The sequence below is a fragment of the Lissotriton helveticus genome, chromosome 3_1 (genome assembly GCF_964261635.1).
Source record: "Lissotriton helveticus chromosome 3_1, aLisHel1.1, whole genome shotgun sequence".
NCBI lineage: Eukaryota > Metazoa > Chordata > Amphibia > Caudata > Salamandridae > Lissotriton > Lissotriton helveticus.
In genome coordinates, this window is record NC_136061.1 from 306,022,477 (window position 1) to 306,039,806 (window position 17,330).

Here is a 17,330-nt window from a genome sequence, read left to right on the forward strand (position 1 = left end):
TCTGATCTCATAAAGAGTTCAGAGGTGTTTGTTATTAATAAATATATTGTTTATTTTCATAACAACCTGTGTGGTGTCCTTTCATCTGGTATTCAAGGGGTTATATGTGGTAAAACAGTTGGCTTCACTTGCCAAAAGAGGATCACTGAAATATTATCGACGGTCACATTATCGACTTGCTAAAATATCGTTGAAAAATTATCGACGACAAAAATATCGACTTTGTATACTTATTACACCAACTACAAAAATATCGAGTCAAAAATATCGACTCTTTAGAATATCGAGTACATAAATATCGCCTTAATAAATATCGACTACAAATATATCGTTTTTAATGAAATTACCCCTAACACTACAAAAATATCGACTACTAAAATATAGAGTACAAAAATATCGTTTCAAATAAAATACCGAGTTCTTTTTTGTACCCTTTCATGTCTAAAATACCATATTAATCGTCAATACAAGTCATTGCTCTATACAAAAAACATTTTACATATAATACCTGTTACTTTTATAACATTCCTATTTATCTACATTTGCTATACATTCTATTAAATGCGTTCTATCATTTGAAAAATATTCTTTACATTTAACTAACATTTTCATTATTTTGTTTCACTTACACATCTATTTTATTTAACAACTAACCTGCTTTAATGCGGAAATCACCACATACCACCATTCTCACATCAACAAACACACCAATTAACAAAAAAAAATTCAAACTAGCCTATACAATGCTTCATTTCATCCTACAACCAATCAAATCAAAGCACACAAAATACACATACTATAAAAGGGATACATGCATTCTACCATTTGTTGCTGCTAACTCTATAGAAAGAAGATGCCAACACTCTGAAGATTTTGTTCCTGAACAAACATCTTTAAATATCCAGCTCACTAGCTAATTATTCAAGTAAGTTACAGTGCATTATTTAGAAATCTAAATTAGTAGTCTACTATTTTACTTATATCTCCTAACTCTTGCACTTATTTAATTTTTATCTCCTCCTACATTTCTGATAGAAACTACTCCAAATAATTTCCTAATACATGCTCCTATTTCTTCACCTGGAAAATCAGATAGTAAGTATATATTAATGCTCTGTTATACACCAACTGCTGTTTTTAAACACTATTTCACAAGATTCATTCTTTATTTTAAACATTTTATTCACAGATATTCTGAGATTTACATTTTCAACACTACAAATGTATAAAACTACACTAATTAAACATGTAAGTATATATGTTTTTGTTAGTAAACACCCAATATTAAAAATGCTATTTTCTAAACAACATATCTTGCATATTACATCTTTCCTACAGATCCAATAAAAACATCCAACATCAACTATACCAAAAGACAAGACTACCCTTGTAAAAAATGTAAGTATACTTGTAATTTGTCTAAAACTTCCGAAATAAACGAAAACTATGTTCTTAACACCATGTTATTTATTTTATATTTCCTCTACAGATATTCTGAATACATCATACATCTATTCTACCTACAGCAAACAAAACTACTTATTTAGAAGTTTGTATACTTTTAAATATTTCCAATTTCCCAACGGTTCCAAATATAATTTATAATATTTTACATTTATTTATTCTATCTTCTCTACAGATCTGAACTTTACTACCTTGATGTACTCCACCAAATACTACAACTCAACTATTTAAACAAGTAAGTATATGTAATGTTTACATCAAATGTACTACTAAGCAAAATAGAAAACTGCTTTTTCCTAGGAAAAACGTTTGTTATGTGTAAACATTAACTTAGCATTTCTATATTTTTATACCAACAGTAAATAAAGAAATACATACAAGAAAATCCTTCAAAATACAGTTCTGCATTTGTGATTACTACTTTTAGTAACTGTAAGTATAAATACATCATTAATTATGTTTGCACCACAAAGTGAAATATATGTTTTTTGATTTTGTTTCTTTCTACTCTTTCCTAGAACAAGTAAAACAAAATGACAGAAGGTGCAGAATTTGTTATGTCACAGAAAAATAAATTACTGTTATGTTATATGGGTTATGTTTATAATCAGGAAAGACAAAGTGGTAGAAAAGTTTTCTGGAAATGTACCAAATATTACTCAAACAAATGTTATGGAAGGGCTACTACTGAGGAAACTAATGTGTTATTTACCAGGGAACACAATCATCCCCCCAATGTCACAGAAATTGAAATAAGAGATGCTTTAGAAAGTATAAAAACTGCTAGCACACAAAGTGATAAACCAACAACACAAATCCTTAAAGAAGAACTGTTAAAAGTCCCAGCCCATGCTTCAGGTCAACTACCCTCTATTGACTCCCTTAAACGCACAATTGCATACACTAAAAGACTCACTACCACAACCCAACCCAACCCTACTACTTTTGAGGAAATTATTATTTCACCAGAAATGTGCATCACACACAATAAAGACAAATTTATCCTTTTTGACAATGAAAGCAGTACAAACAGAATTATAATGTTTGCAACTGCAAGTAATTTAAGAAAAATCCAACAGTGTCCCCAATGGATGATGGATGGAACATTTAAACCATGCCCAAAACCTTTTTATCAACTATATTCCATCCACGGTTTATACCATAACTATAACATCCCTTTCATTTACTGTTTTCTACCTAACAAACAGCAAAACACTTATACAGAAATATTAAATGTTCTCAAAAATGAAATCAATAATTATTTTCCACAAAAAATTATTATTGATTTCGAATTAGCTATGATTAATAGCATTTTGAAAACATTTCCCCACACAGCAATCCAGGGTTGCTACTATCATTTCAATCAGAGCATATGGAGACATCTCCAGAAATCAACTTTAAGTATTCTATACTCAACAGATAGCACCTTTGCCTATCAAATTAAAAAATTGATAGCACTGGCCTACGTTCCTGTTACCGATGTAGCGGAACACTATAATTTATTAATTGACAGCACATATTACAAGAGGAATGAAGATAAACTAACACCATTACTGGACTATTTCGAAGATACTTGGGTGGGAAGGTTGCACAGATCTGGACATCGACGCCGACCCAAATTCCAAATCCCTTGGTGGAATGTCTATCTTAGTACTTTAAACCAAGAGGCTAAAACAAACAACAGTGTAGAAGGGTGGCATAATGCTTTCCAAGCTACCACAAGCAGAGCCAAACCCACATTCCATAACCTACTAGAAGCTTTGAAAAAAGAACAAAGCTATCAAGAACTAAGAATGGAACAATCTCTGACCCAAATTGGTCCAAAACTAACTAAACAAACTAAACAAATGTTCCGACTACTGCAAAGTCAAGTCACACTATATCCTACAACTAGAGGATTAGAATACCTGTCATTCAAATCTTTATTTCGGCATTACGCCATAAAAGAACAATTTAAACATTACATTTTAATACAAATAGAGACAATCACTAAAAAGATAAAAATGCATTCTATATAACTGTGCAACACATGTTGGAAAGTGCATGGAGCATAACAATAAAAATCATATGAGACGGGAGGACACCTCAATAGATCTATAAGCAAATTCAATTGTGTAATGCAATTAATGCTAATATAAACAAATTCAATTCCATAAGTTAAGACCAAAATAATAGAGATTCAATTCACAGCTGAAGGCCCATTTTTTTCCTACGGTAGCAAATAGAAAGTAGAAATCTACTGACACTAAATATAATCTGTTGTGAAGTGTTAGTAGTCAAAATTCTCAGAGCCTGATCGCAGGACCTCAAGCCTAATAGAAGGCATATCGGTTTAATCCATCTTTTTCTTTCATGGGCGTAGATAGGACAAAAGAAAAGAATGTGCTGCTCATTCTCAATTTGGTTGTTTTCACAAAGTGAGCAAACTTTGTCCAATACCTCAGCCGATGGATCACGGTTCCTTGCCCAACGTGCCAAAGTTGATTTTAATAAAAGATTTCCATATCTAAACTTTAGAAAAAGTGTCTTGGCAAGTGGGGGCTCTATTTCGTCCATAAAGGACTCATAAAAGGGTTCGCCCTTAAAGCTTAAAAATTTTGATACTAATGAACCACTAGTACTGATGTTTACAGTCATATTTGCTACATAGGACCAAAAAGCTTTTTTCAGGACTAATTTGGGATTAGATGGTAACCGCTCGGGATACTCCCAAAAGTGTTTCAGGCCTATAAGGTTAAGCCAAGTCCTAACATGTGTGAGCCAAGGGATTTTTTTGTTACTATCCAACCCCATGATCTCTATCAGCCCTTCTCTGTATGCTTGAAGCTCAGAAACGTGCCACAATCTTACCCAGAGCATAAGCGGTCTAATAAGAACATGATGGTCTGTTCTTTTAAGATCAAGGTCCAATCGCATAAAGTTGTTGTCGTGGATACTAAAAGTCTCCTTGGAGCCTGGCCCCCACAATTCAGCACCATATAGCACTGATGATTGAACCTTAAATTTAAAAAGTTCCATAACGGGACGCACCGCTTTGCTGGTGCTTAGGCTTTGCTCTCTGAGTATTGGTTTAACATTCTGAGCAAATAACAATTTGCTTTTTTCCAATTGCGCTTTCCAGGTGAAGTTGCAATCAAGCGTCACCCCTAAATAAGAAAAGTGAGGCACAGATTCCAACTTTATCCCTTTTAAAGTTAGGCAACCCTTGTCTGGTTTGGTTGGATTAAGGGCCATGTATTTCGTTTTCTTTACGTTAATCTCTAGCCCCTTTTGACAACAATAATCGTTAAAAGTATTCAATAAAATCTGCAAGCCGTTTTTAGTTTGGGATATCAGAATAGTATCATCAGCAAACAATAGAGATGCTACCCTTTCGCCATTCAATTTAGGTGCGTCATTTTTACATTTGTCTAAGTAAGAGGGAATATCGTTCACGAAAATAGAAAAGAGAGTGGGGGCCAGAACACATCCCTGGCGAACTCCACGTTCAATTGGAATTTTCCGTGATAATTCGCCATTTTGTCCCCATCTAATTCTCGCGAAGTTCCCATCGTGTAATTTTATAATTTGAGCTACTATATTGTTTGGCATACCCGCTGCACTCAGCGTCTTCCACAGAAGATCACGTGGCACCAGATCGAATGCTGCCCTTAAATCAACAAAGGCGACATACAAGTGGGCCTTCTTTATCATTACGTACTTCCAATAGAGGCAGCAGAATCTAAAGCACTGATCTATAGTGCTGACTTTGGTTCTGAACCCGGCTTGAAATTTGGTCAAAAATGAATTTTCGTCCAACCAGTTACTCACTCGTAATAAAATATGGCGTGAGTAGATTTTCTGAAGGATGTCCATTAAGCTTATTGGGCGATAATTACAGGGATCCTTCCTGTCTCCTTTTTTAAATATTAAAACAATTTCAGCTCCTTTCCAACTTTCAGGAAATTCTAAGCTTTGAGATAGTTTGTTGCAAAGATAATTGATATATGGTGCCCATATTTTCGAGTCATGCTTGTAAAGATCCCCGGGAATTTTATCCAAACCTGGGGCTTTCCCAGTTTTAACTTGGCTTATGGCCAGCTCTGTTTCCCCCAAGGTGAAGACCAACGGGTCTACTGGAAGTTCATGACTTGCTGCAGTGGATGCTGTATAAGGATCGTCATATTTCCTATACAAATTGGTAAAATGGGTTACCCAGGTTTGCTCGTCTAGGAATGTGTCTTTAACCACCCTTCCTACCTTGTTCCCATTTGCTATCAACTTCCAGAAAACTACAGTGTCTTGTGATCTTGCAGCTGACAGCAATTCCGCCCACTTTTCTTCCTCCCACGCAATTTTTGATGTCCTTTGGGAAGTTTTATAGTTACTTCTAGCTTTTTTAACATCCAGTTGCGACTTGGATTTAATAGCGATTAACATTTCCCTCTTAGACTCTCTACATGATCTGTCGTACCAAGGCTTGCTGTGAGACAAATTCTGAGTCTTCTGCTGGGGTTTTCTAGGCATTTTAGTTAACAGTAGTTTTATTTTTTGGAAAAACTCCTGATGTAAGGTCAGAAAGGAGTTCTTGCTTCCTCCTCGGGAGTTAAACTTAGATATGTAGCAAAGGTCCCTGCAAAAAGTGAGTATATTTCACTCAAAATATCACCATGATCCAAAATAAATGGCCATTTTAGCGATCTCCTGTTGTTACTGATATGAATATCATTACCATCCCCAACACCCCCCTCAAAGGAGAGTGGAGGAGAAGGATCGCTGAATAATGCAGCGTTTAGTGACAAATTTAATGGAAAGTGATCACTTTCTGCCCTCTCCATTATTTCAAGATCTATGAGATACGACCAAAGAGGGATGGAAACTATTGCAAAATCCAGGTTGCTCCTATATGTATTCCTACTAAAGGTTGGTTTTTTTATGGTGTCAGACGGTAACCGACCGTTACAGGCCCTAAGGTGATGCTCTGTACATAATTTGATCAGTTGGAGAGCCAGAATGGAACATTTCACCGATTTGCTACTCCCGAGGAGGGGGATATTATTTGCCTGATCTTCCTCCTCAAAAATCTCACTTATGCCCAACACAGGTTCATAGTTACAATTCAGATCCCCAGCCAAGATGACAAAATCCTCCCCAGGATCCAACTCCCTCAAAAAGCAGTCCAACTTAAGAACAGTCGGGGATTCCTTTGTTGACGGTGTTGGCCTATTATAGATATTTATTAGGAATAATTTATTCCCATTGGAGGTAGTTATTTTTAATGCTAGGATATCTACAGAATTTGTGTCTATCACCTCAATGTTGACCCTTAGATTGATCTTTGTCCAGATCAGGAGGCCCCCAGACGGCCTACCACTTCTGGATGGGATTGCTCCAATACCAAAAGTCTTGTAGCCCACCCTGTGGGGAGTGTCGACTGCCCAGGTCTCCTGAAGTAAGCAAAAATCAAAGGATTCCATAAATGCAGCCCAGTCGGGATCCCTCAGATTGCTGGCAACCCCAGCTACATTCCAGCTAACAAGCTTAACCGAAGTCCCCAGTACAGAAGACATAACAGTATTAACCCTTGGCATCTCATCACGAGTATATGTTACTTGTTGGATTCCCGAAGATATTCCCTCAGAAGGTGAATGTCTTAAAGTACTAGTTAGTTCTACCTGTTCTTCAGGAATATTATCGTTACATATTACATTTTTTTCCACAGGTCGAAATACAACAGTTGGCAATAGATTACACTCAGTTGCAACCCCCATTTCAGTATGGTTCCTTGTGTCCCCTCCCTCACCCCCCCCACTCAAAAAACTTCAATCACAACTATCAAGGCCACTGAAGACATCAAAACGATTGGACGTTTCGAGTGGCGTGAAGGGTTTCAGATGGTCCATCCTTCTGTCTTGAAAGTTATGAAAATTATGATGTCTAACTGGGACAGAATTCCATCCCAAGGGGTCTGGGACTGTTACAGGGCAAGGGACACAAGGCATATTTCTCATACCCTGATGGATCGGGGGGTACTGAGCATATTGACTACTCCCAACATTCTGTACAATTGAATAGTTAAGTGGCTGAGTTTGAGTTGGTCCCTGTAAGAGGGGAAACTGGGATGGGAACACCACTGACCTTGGATAAAAATACGTTAGAGGTCTTGGGATTATAGAACTATTAAAACTGCCCATCTGCCAATTCAATATATAGTGGACAGCGTTTGGATCCCTGAAATTAACAACCACTACATCACCTTCAATATCTTTAGTTCTGCCCCCCAACCATTCGAGGCGTCGGACATGAACTATATCCCCATTGATATAATTTGCAATAGGCCTATGTGTTCTCAACCAGTGCGATATCTTGTTTTTCAGTTGGAAGAAGCCCTCCCTCTTATTTTGTTCAAGGGCCGGCACACCTGTTAGGACTACCACATAGGGTACTGCCTCTGGTGGAAGTTCAGGCAACGGAACCCTTTTAGGTTTCCCCCCGGTGCGTCTAGTTTCCCTCACCTCCCTTGTTAAGTCTGTCAAAGCTAAGTTAGTTGTATTGCCAGAACTTTTAGATGTATTAACACAAGTTTTACTAGCAGCAGTCCCCAGCATTTGATCACCAGTTTTTTCTTGAGATGGTATAGAGTCAACATGGTGGTGAGCAATAGCTGATACTGTGTTCCCCAAAGATTTTGGTACAGATAGAATTGAGGGAGGGGTAGGAACAACATGAGGGGAAATAGGAGGAGGAGATTGAACAGCAGATGGCAAAACTTGTGGTGCACAATTAAATGCTTGACTATCTACATAGTTAACACCTTTATGGCCTACAAGATCTTTTTTGGGCAATGCATTCTCAATTTTTGACAACCTACACTCCACCTCCATTAACCTCTCCAAGATAGACACAGAGTATGATCTGATCAGGTTCTCAATATCCTGTAGGGACACGGGGCCCTTATTCTCAAAGTGAACATCGTCTCTCACGCTAGACTCCATGTTGACCTCTTTGTCTACAGAGGTATTCAGTAAAACTGGGGATGCGGAAATGATATCGACCCCCTCAGAGTCTGATTGAATAACACAGGGATTCTTGACAACTGTGGACAATTTTTTGCCAAAGTCAGAGCAGCTCAGTTTGGGTTGCAACGGATCCCTCCTTTTCCTTCGCTTTTTGTTCGGCGGGGGGCCATAAATTTTCCCCGTAGATGGTAATTTTTTTGCCTTAACGCGGGCTGCATGCAGTTGTAACAAGGCGTCTCCCTTTAGTGTCGACAGGCTACTTCCAATAGATGTTGCGGACAGGTCAATCGTATCCGCTCGAGATACGGTTTCAGGTGAAAGAACAGCCGTATTTACTTCCGGGAGTATACTGTCTAGTAGGGGGATCGACTCGTTTACTAGTATCCCAGCAGCATTAGCAGGGGGTCCGATCACGGGAGATAAGGATGGTAAAGCCGACCCATTCTTCATACTTTCCACTGAACGGCGGCGGTCTGCCCGCCGCTCCGCCAGCACAATCTCCCTAGCAATATCAGGCGATGATTTGGTGAAATAACTGTCCAAGGTCCCATTGAGCAACAAACCCTGTTTGTCCTGCACATGCAGCTCAACATTAACAGTTGCCATATCTAAATAAGAGGGGTCGGTTGGGGCGGTAAGGAAGAATAGATAAAAAGACAGTCAGTACCTGAAAACAAGAAGGTATGCCCGGTCCGGTCTCCACGTGTCTCGGAGGGTCTCAGAGGGTCCGCCCTTAGTCCGGGCTTTGTCCCGGGATTGGTCCCACACACGCGTCCCGCTAACGCGCAGTCCTTCCAGGTGAAATACGATAACAGGTTTAGGGGGCGGAGACGCGGGAAGAGGCAACAGGTGTGCTTGGTGGAACTCGCACAGCCTGATGGGCCTCGCAGTCCCGTCCTCCGGCGCTTGCTGGGTCCCACGCAGATTTTAATCACCAACGGGGCTCCCAAGTGGCAATACAGCTGACAATGCTCCCAGTCCTTGAAGCACGCAGAGTCTCCTCGGCGAGCGGCATCATTCTTCTGAAATCAATGGGTAGATGAGGTAATACCACTAATATTCTCTACGCGGGGCACCTTAGGGCTCCACACGGTGTTCACGAAACTTATTTCTTCCAAATCATATGGTAAAACCTCGGTCCTGGACGGTGCTCCTCTGTCACGAAAAATAGGGTATATCCTACAACTAGAGGATTAGAATACCTGTCAATAATAGCTAAAAGCCTACTATAAAAATGTCTACAAAATATACTAATGTCTTCTTACAATAATGGTAAATATAAAAATCATAAACATTTCTAAACAATTATAAATAATACATATTTGTTTAAGAAACTTATCAAGATTTGGGACATTATTTCTGAACAAATATGCAATATTTATAATTACATCACACATACACATTACATAAAGATCGACATTTCCCACCCAATAAAAAAAGTAATTTAAATACTTAAAATTTTTGTAGATGAAAAAGACGTATGAAGCAAAATACAATACATACAATCCATTGCAATGTAGGACAATTCCAATATGGGAAACCCTCAAAAACCCGAAAATTATGTAAAAATGAAATAAACGCTCCAGGAAATCCCGAAAACAGTAGTGTGGACACTTTAGTATTTAAAGTGATATACACACAACTTTTAAAAAACGGTCACGCATATCAATGTATCAATCCAATACGAAACCCTCCAAAAACCCGAAAAATGTTTAAAATTTTTTAAATCCGCTCCAGGAAAACACGAAAAATAGGAGATGCATGTCAAAATATAACCATAATAAGTCATACATTAGTTTCTCTGGGAAAAAACACGCTTCCTTCCATGTAGTTTTCATGCGAGGAACCGGAACCTGTAAACAAACATACATAACGAAACCCACCCACAAATAGCCCATAACATTTGTAAATACACTCACAATTAACATTAACCATGTAAGAAGACATTTCCTAACACTTAAAATAACACTAGAACTAAAACATACACGACGCATCTATAACGACGACATTGCACCTTAACGCTACATAAACAATTCATACATACACACAAAAACACTACACAGTTCGAATATACCCTCAAACATTACCACTCAGTTATAAATTGTATGTAAAATTAACCTTACCTCTCTCCACGCGAAGCAACTCCCAACCGCGAGCTTCTCCAGTCCTGAAAGAAGCGCAATAACCTTACGCGGTAAAAAAGTAGTCCCCTTAAACCATTTTTGAAAAGGTATCATAGAAAATACAATGTTATAGTAAAAAAATATAATACATACACATTGTTATTTTAACAAAATAATACACTAGACTCATTATAATTTAAACTGTTTAAAAAATATAAATATATTTAATATTAATTAATATATAGTAGTTATTATATATTAATAATATTAAAAAATTATGTAACTTGAAATAATATATGTAAATAATTTCTTATTGTGTACATTTATTGGAATAACTTTGTGTTTGTTTATAACTAAACATTATAATTGTTTATGGTAATAATTAATAATAATAAATAATATAACTTATTTATTGTTATTAATAAAAAAATTATAACCATTTAATATAGAAACAATGCCCTGAAATAATGTATTTTTATTTCTCTGAATGTATGTTTTTCAGAAAAGAAGAGATAAATGATTATGTTTAGTAATTAATAATAATAATAATAAATATATTTGTTATTATTTTTATTAATTATTACAAAATGTTTTATTATAATTTCTAAGTATTATAAAAGTATATAATTGCATAAATAATCTTGTGCCAATACCAGATATTATTATTAAACATATTCTTCCCCTATACAGTTATAAAGTTTACAACATAATATATTTATATGTTTCATTTAAAAACAACATTGTCTGAAATATGTACCAAAAAATGTCTTAATTTGTATTTCCATATCTTGAGCAAATATAATAATTGTCATGTTACTTTATAAAAATGTAAATTTAAAAAATAAATATTTAATAATATTAATATATAATATTAACATTATTAAATATAAATGGAAGAAGCTGAAAAAAAACTGGTTTTTTATTTATTTCAATATAAATACTTGTTACTCAAAGTTAATGATGATAAATATGTTTATTTACAGAAAAAATGTTGTTAAATAATTTTGTGTGATAATTTACATGTACATAAATGATAATGTGTTATTCTGCAAATACTACATTTCAAAAAAATGTTATGTTCTTTTTGATTGTGATTGTATTGTAGTGTACATAAAAAAAATAAAACATTTTAATAAAGTTTTGTGGAAAAAAACATTTTGCATTATTTTGTAATATAATAACACGGTAATGTACAATTATATGCAAATGTGCTGGACACTGACCAATTAATATTTACTATTGCTACTATTCCCAACAAAATTTATTTTATATTTACCCTGTACGCCTGTACCCCAAAAACCCAATACTGACCCTGAACCCTAAAAATATCCCTGTACCCCAAAAACCCAAAACTGACCCTGAACCCTAAAAATACCCCTTTATCCAAAAACCCAAAACTGACCCTGAACCCTAAAAATACCCCTTTACCCAAAAACACAAAACTGACCCTGAACCCTAAAAATACCCCTTTACCCAAAAACTGGAAACTGACCCTGAACCCAAAAAATACCCCTTTACCCAAGAACTGAAAACTGACCCTGAACCCTAAAAATACCCCTTTACCCAAAAACTGAAAACTGACCCTGAACCCTAAAAATACCCCTTTACCCAAAAACTGAAAACTGACCCTGAACCCAAAAATATACCCCTTTACCCAAGAACTGAAAACTGACCCTGAACCCTAAAAATACCCCTTTACCCAAGAACCTAAAACTGACCCTCAACCCTAAAAAATACCCCTTTACCCAAAAAACGAAAACTGACCCTGAACCCAAAAAATACCCCTTTACCCAAAAACTGAAAACTTACCCTGAACCCTATAAATACCCCTTTACCCAAAAACTGAAAACTGACCCTGAACCCAAAAATATACCCCTTTACCCAAGAACTGAAAACTGACCCTGAACCCTAAAAATACCCCTTTACCCAAGAACTTAAAACTGACCCTGAACCCTAAAAAATACCCCTTTACCCAAAAACCCAAAACTGACCCTGAACCCTAAAAATATCCCTGTACCCCAAAAACCCAAAACTGACCCTGAACCCTAAAAATACCCCTTTATCCAAAAACCCAAAACTGACCCTGAACCCTAAAAATACCCCTTTACCCAAAAACACAAAACTGACCCTGAACCTTAAAAATACCCCTTTACCCAAAAACTGGAAACTGACCCTGAACCCAAAAAATACCCCTTTACCCAAGAACTGAAAACTGACCCTGAACCCTAAAAATACCCCTTTACCCAAAAACTGAAAACTGACCCTGAACCCAAAAATATACCCCTTTACCCAAGAACTGAAAACTGACCCTGAACCCTAAAAATACCCCTTTACCCAAGAACTGAAAACTGACCCTGAACCCTAAAAATACCCCTTTACCCAAAAACTGAAAACTGACCCTGAACCCAAAAATATACCCCTTTACCCAAGAACTGAAAACTGACCCTGAACCCTAAAAATACCCCTTTACCCAAGAACCTAAAACTGACCCTCAACCCTAAAAAATACCCCTTTACCCAAAAAACGAAAACTGACCCTGAACCCAAAAAATACCCCTTTACCCAAAAACTGAAAACTTACCCTGAACCCTATAAATACCCCTTTACCCAAAAACTGAAAACTGACCCTGAACCCAAAAATATACCCCTTTACCCAAGAACTGAAAACTGACCCTGAACCCTAAAAATACCCCTTTACCCAAGAACTTAAAACTGACCCTGAACCCTAAAAAATACCCCTTTACCCAAAAACCCAAAACTGACCCTGAACCCTAAAAATACCGCTTTACCTAAAGACTGAAAACTGACCCTGAAAACTAAAAATACCCCTTTACCCAAAAACCCCAAACTGACCCTGAACCCTAAAAATACCCCTTTACCCAAAAACCCAAAACTGACCATGAACCCTAAAAATACTCCTTTACCCAAAATTAATTAATATTATTTAATTACCAATTAATTATTAATTAACAATAACAAAGAAGTTAATATATTAGCACATTAGCTGTAATTAATTTAATGTAATAATTAATATTATTTTTGCCCAATTAATTAATTAACAATAACAAAATATTATATATAAAAAAATTACTCTAATTAATGTAATTAACTAATTAATATTAATTAATTACCAATTAATTACTAATAAAAAATATGTACAATATTATATTAATTAATTAACTAATTAATATTAATTATTTACCAAATAATTAATAATAAAAAATATTTACAAACATATATGAATTAATTATTTATTTTAAATTACTCCCCACCCTTATCCCCTATTAACCCAACATCCCGCTCCTAAACATTAACTACAATTTATAACAATAACAAAGAAGTTAATATATTAGCACATTAGCTGTAATTAATTTAATGTAATAATTAATAATATGTTTTCCCAATTAATTATTTAACATTAACATAATATTATATATATTAAAATTACTCTATTTAATGTAATTAACTAATTAATATTAATTAATTATCAATTAATTACTAATAAAAAATATGTACAAAATTATATTAATTAAATAACTAATTAATATTAATTATTTACCAATTAATTAATAATTAAAAATATTTACAAACATATATTAATTAATTATTTATTTTAAATTACTCCCCACCCTTATCCCCTATTAACCCAACATCCCGCTCCTAAACATTAACTACAATTTATATTACTATTAATAAATTTTTTTTTTTTTACCTTTTTTCTACATATTATCGATATTTTTTACTTTGACTATTTATCGATATTTTGTCTTGTCGATTTTTTTGAGTCGATATTTTTGTACTCGATATTTTTTATAATTATTTTAATCGATATTTTTCCCAACGATATTTTTGTTATCGATATTTTATTATTGTCGATATTTTTAACTCGATATTTTGTCCATTCGATATTGTGGAGTCGATATTATGTCTAGTTACCGCCAAAAGAGTTTAGCCTAAGACTGCTTTGTCCATGCTACCATTAGGATAGCTGGTCTATAAGGTTGACTTACAACCAATCACCATAAGGGTTGTTTGGACTGATACAAGGTGATCACTAGAACTAGTGAGCATCATATATCAGGCCAACTTCTCACAGGGTGAATAAGTGAATTTCCCAAAATCACAGGTTATCGCGCGCTGGTTATTTGAACCTGGTAATGCTTCGCTATTTCCGGGGTAGGCAACTCTAGCCCCAAGGCCACACCTCCTCCTCAGGTATGTCCCTAATGCTTCCTCCCCAGGTGCCTCTGACATCTGTTAAATGATAACTCACCAACCAATGTCTAACATGTTGATACATGCATGTATCTGTGTGTTAAAGCGCTAACCAAGCGGTGTAGATCAACAGAGCCCCGCAGAGCTCTTTTGATCTATAGCTTGGTTAGAGTTTTGGTGCTACCTGCCTAGGTGAGTCACGCACTCTGTCTCAGACTGCACAGTTCACTCATCTGATCTCCACAGCATGTGCTTAACCTTATTAGGTCACTGCACTTACTATAGTTAGTTTCCACATGAGGCTTATTATTTTTCCAAAATACCAGGGGTTTGAATGAATGTTTTGTTTGTATCCAGAGAGAAACAAAGTCCAGTACTGGTTGGCACAGTGGTGAACAGAGGCCTCTGTATTATAGTGCTAGGAGGCCCCAGCCAGCGACAGAAAGCACTGTGGATATGCACGTTGTTGTAAACTGGAATTGCATACAGTATAAGATAGGCGGGTGCAAAATGCAGAAACTTGGTGTTCGTTATAAACCTAGTCTTAACTTTCCATTTGAGTGGTTTTAAGAGCTTCTCATTGCTCAAAATGGTGTAATTTCTGACATTATCTCTTTCCAAGCACTTCATTGTTTGGATTTACTCGTGAGAAAGTGTCACTCATAGTCGTTGAAATGTCACTCATCATTACACTAAAATTATGAAAATGTCACACATAGCAATCTGAAACCTTGGCAGCTATGTAAGCCCCACCCACTCTCTGTCCATATTTGCCATTGGCTTGTGTCATTGTCTGTCCTAAACACTGGCTTCTGATTCGTAAATAGGCTGGTTAGTCCACCCTTAGTACCACCTCCTCTACATTTGTCACCTCCCAGGGCGACTGGCCCCTTTACTTCGGTTCTTACATGGTACGTGTCATTTAGACTGAGCACTGTTTTCTTTATCTGCAGGCAGAATGTGCTTTGGTGCCTTCAACACGCCCTCCCTCCCGTTGTCGTGATGCCTACCATTTGCAATAGGTCCCGCATTCATGTGAGTTTGAGCTATTGGCATTGTAAATGACAATGCCTTTTAGTTATGTTTGGTTTTTAAAACATAAATAGAAACACATTGTCATTCACAATGCCAATAGCTTAAACTCGCGCAAGTGCGAGACCTATTGCATTGCAAATGCTTGTTGCCTTTTTCATCCCCAAGGTAGGTGTATTCGGATGTAAAGAAGCAGCAGTGGAGCCCGTCCTTTGACACCCTCTCTGATTGACACACGGTCTTGGGCAGCGCAGGGCTAAAGCCTAATGCGCTCACGCTCAGTTCATTCAGAGAGGCATGCCTTTCATCACAGAGGGGGGTGGCTCTATAGGGGGAACATCCTTTACAACACAACTTTTACAACGCACTACCATTATGACGCAACTTTTACAACGCAAGTTATTACAACGCATTGCGCTGGGGGGCGCTCTAGGATAGGGAATAGTTTAATTACTATCCAACACCTTCCCTACTATCCACGGGGACTGGAGTTGGAATAGTAAATTAAACTATTCACTATCCAGCGCCCCCCCAACGCAAGTCGTTGTAACAACTTGTGTTGTAAAACCTGCGTCGTAATGGCATGCGTTGTAAAAGCATGCGTTGAAACGTCATACATCCGCTCTATAGTGGTGAAGCCCACAGAGGACCAGGGCTAGAAGAATGCAAGCCCTCTAAATCCTGCAAGAAGTGGCACATGCGCACTAGCGCAAGTGCCAGTGAAACTCGTCTGATAAAAATTAGGTTGTTTGGAGAAGTTAGAAGCGCTCATATAAAAGTTACACACTTTTATGACATGAATTTTTAGTATTATTTTCTGGTAAGTATATATCGCAGTGCCCTCAGAAAGGGAGAGTATACACCCAATCCCTCCCACAACTTCAATCAGAAATGATTGAATACAAATTTCAACAATTTTCCGAAGCACCTGCCACAAGGTAAATTTACAATATGTACAAAAAGATCTTCAATTCGAAATGCTTTTTCTTGTTTTCCTTTTTATTTCTTTAGTTTATCCACAAAGTCTGTTAATCACGTTGTTTGATTTTGCAAGACGCCGATAGAGCAAGAAATCAGGTCTCCTTGATTGCAGGGACCGGAAAAGTTCAAGGCGGAAGTATTGGCTCCGCGCACATTCACCTAAGTTTTGGGTGCTCTTTGGAAATTTGGAATAAAAAACTGGTGATTAACAGACTTTGTGGATAAACTACTTGGAATTGGACCTTTTGAGTGGATATTTGGATGTGTGGGACTCTATCGGCACATACACATCAGGAACGTTTGGGTTTGGAACAAGTGCCTATATAAATAAACATAAAGTGAATGATTACATTGGGAGAAAGAAACATACCAACAGTCACTGCGTGGGATAGGTATTCCACAGATATTTTGAAATACACAGGAAACAGAAGCCCTGAGGAAGTTGTGGGTTTATTCCCCATAACGACGAAACGCGTTGGCATAAGGGAGTGGAAGAACGCTGGTCAAGCCGAAAGAAA

At 36.6% G+C, this 17,330-nt stretch overlaps 1 protein-coding gene and 1 long non-coding RNA gene across 7 annotated transcripts in view; both read left to right on the forward strand.

Moving 5' to 3' along the window:
- Positions 1 to 17,330, forward strand: part of TEX14 (testis expressed 14, intercellular bridge forming factor) — a 2,253,432-nt gene that overhangs the window by 1,375,731 nt on the left and 860,371 nt on the right. The gene's annotated exons all lie outside the window — the stretch shown is intronic.
- LOC144824519 (uncharacterized) lies at positions 1,361 to 1,699 on the forward strand. The gene is made up of 3 exons (XR_013608995.1): positions 1,361 to 1,398; positions 1,490 to 1,549; positions 1,640 to 1,699. It is a non-coding gene; the product is annotated as an uncharacterized LOC144824519 (long non-coding RNA).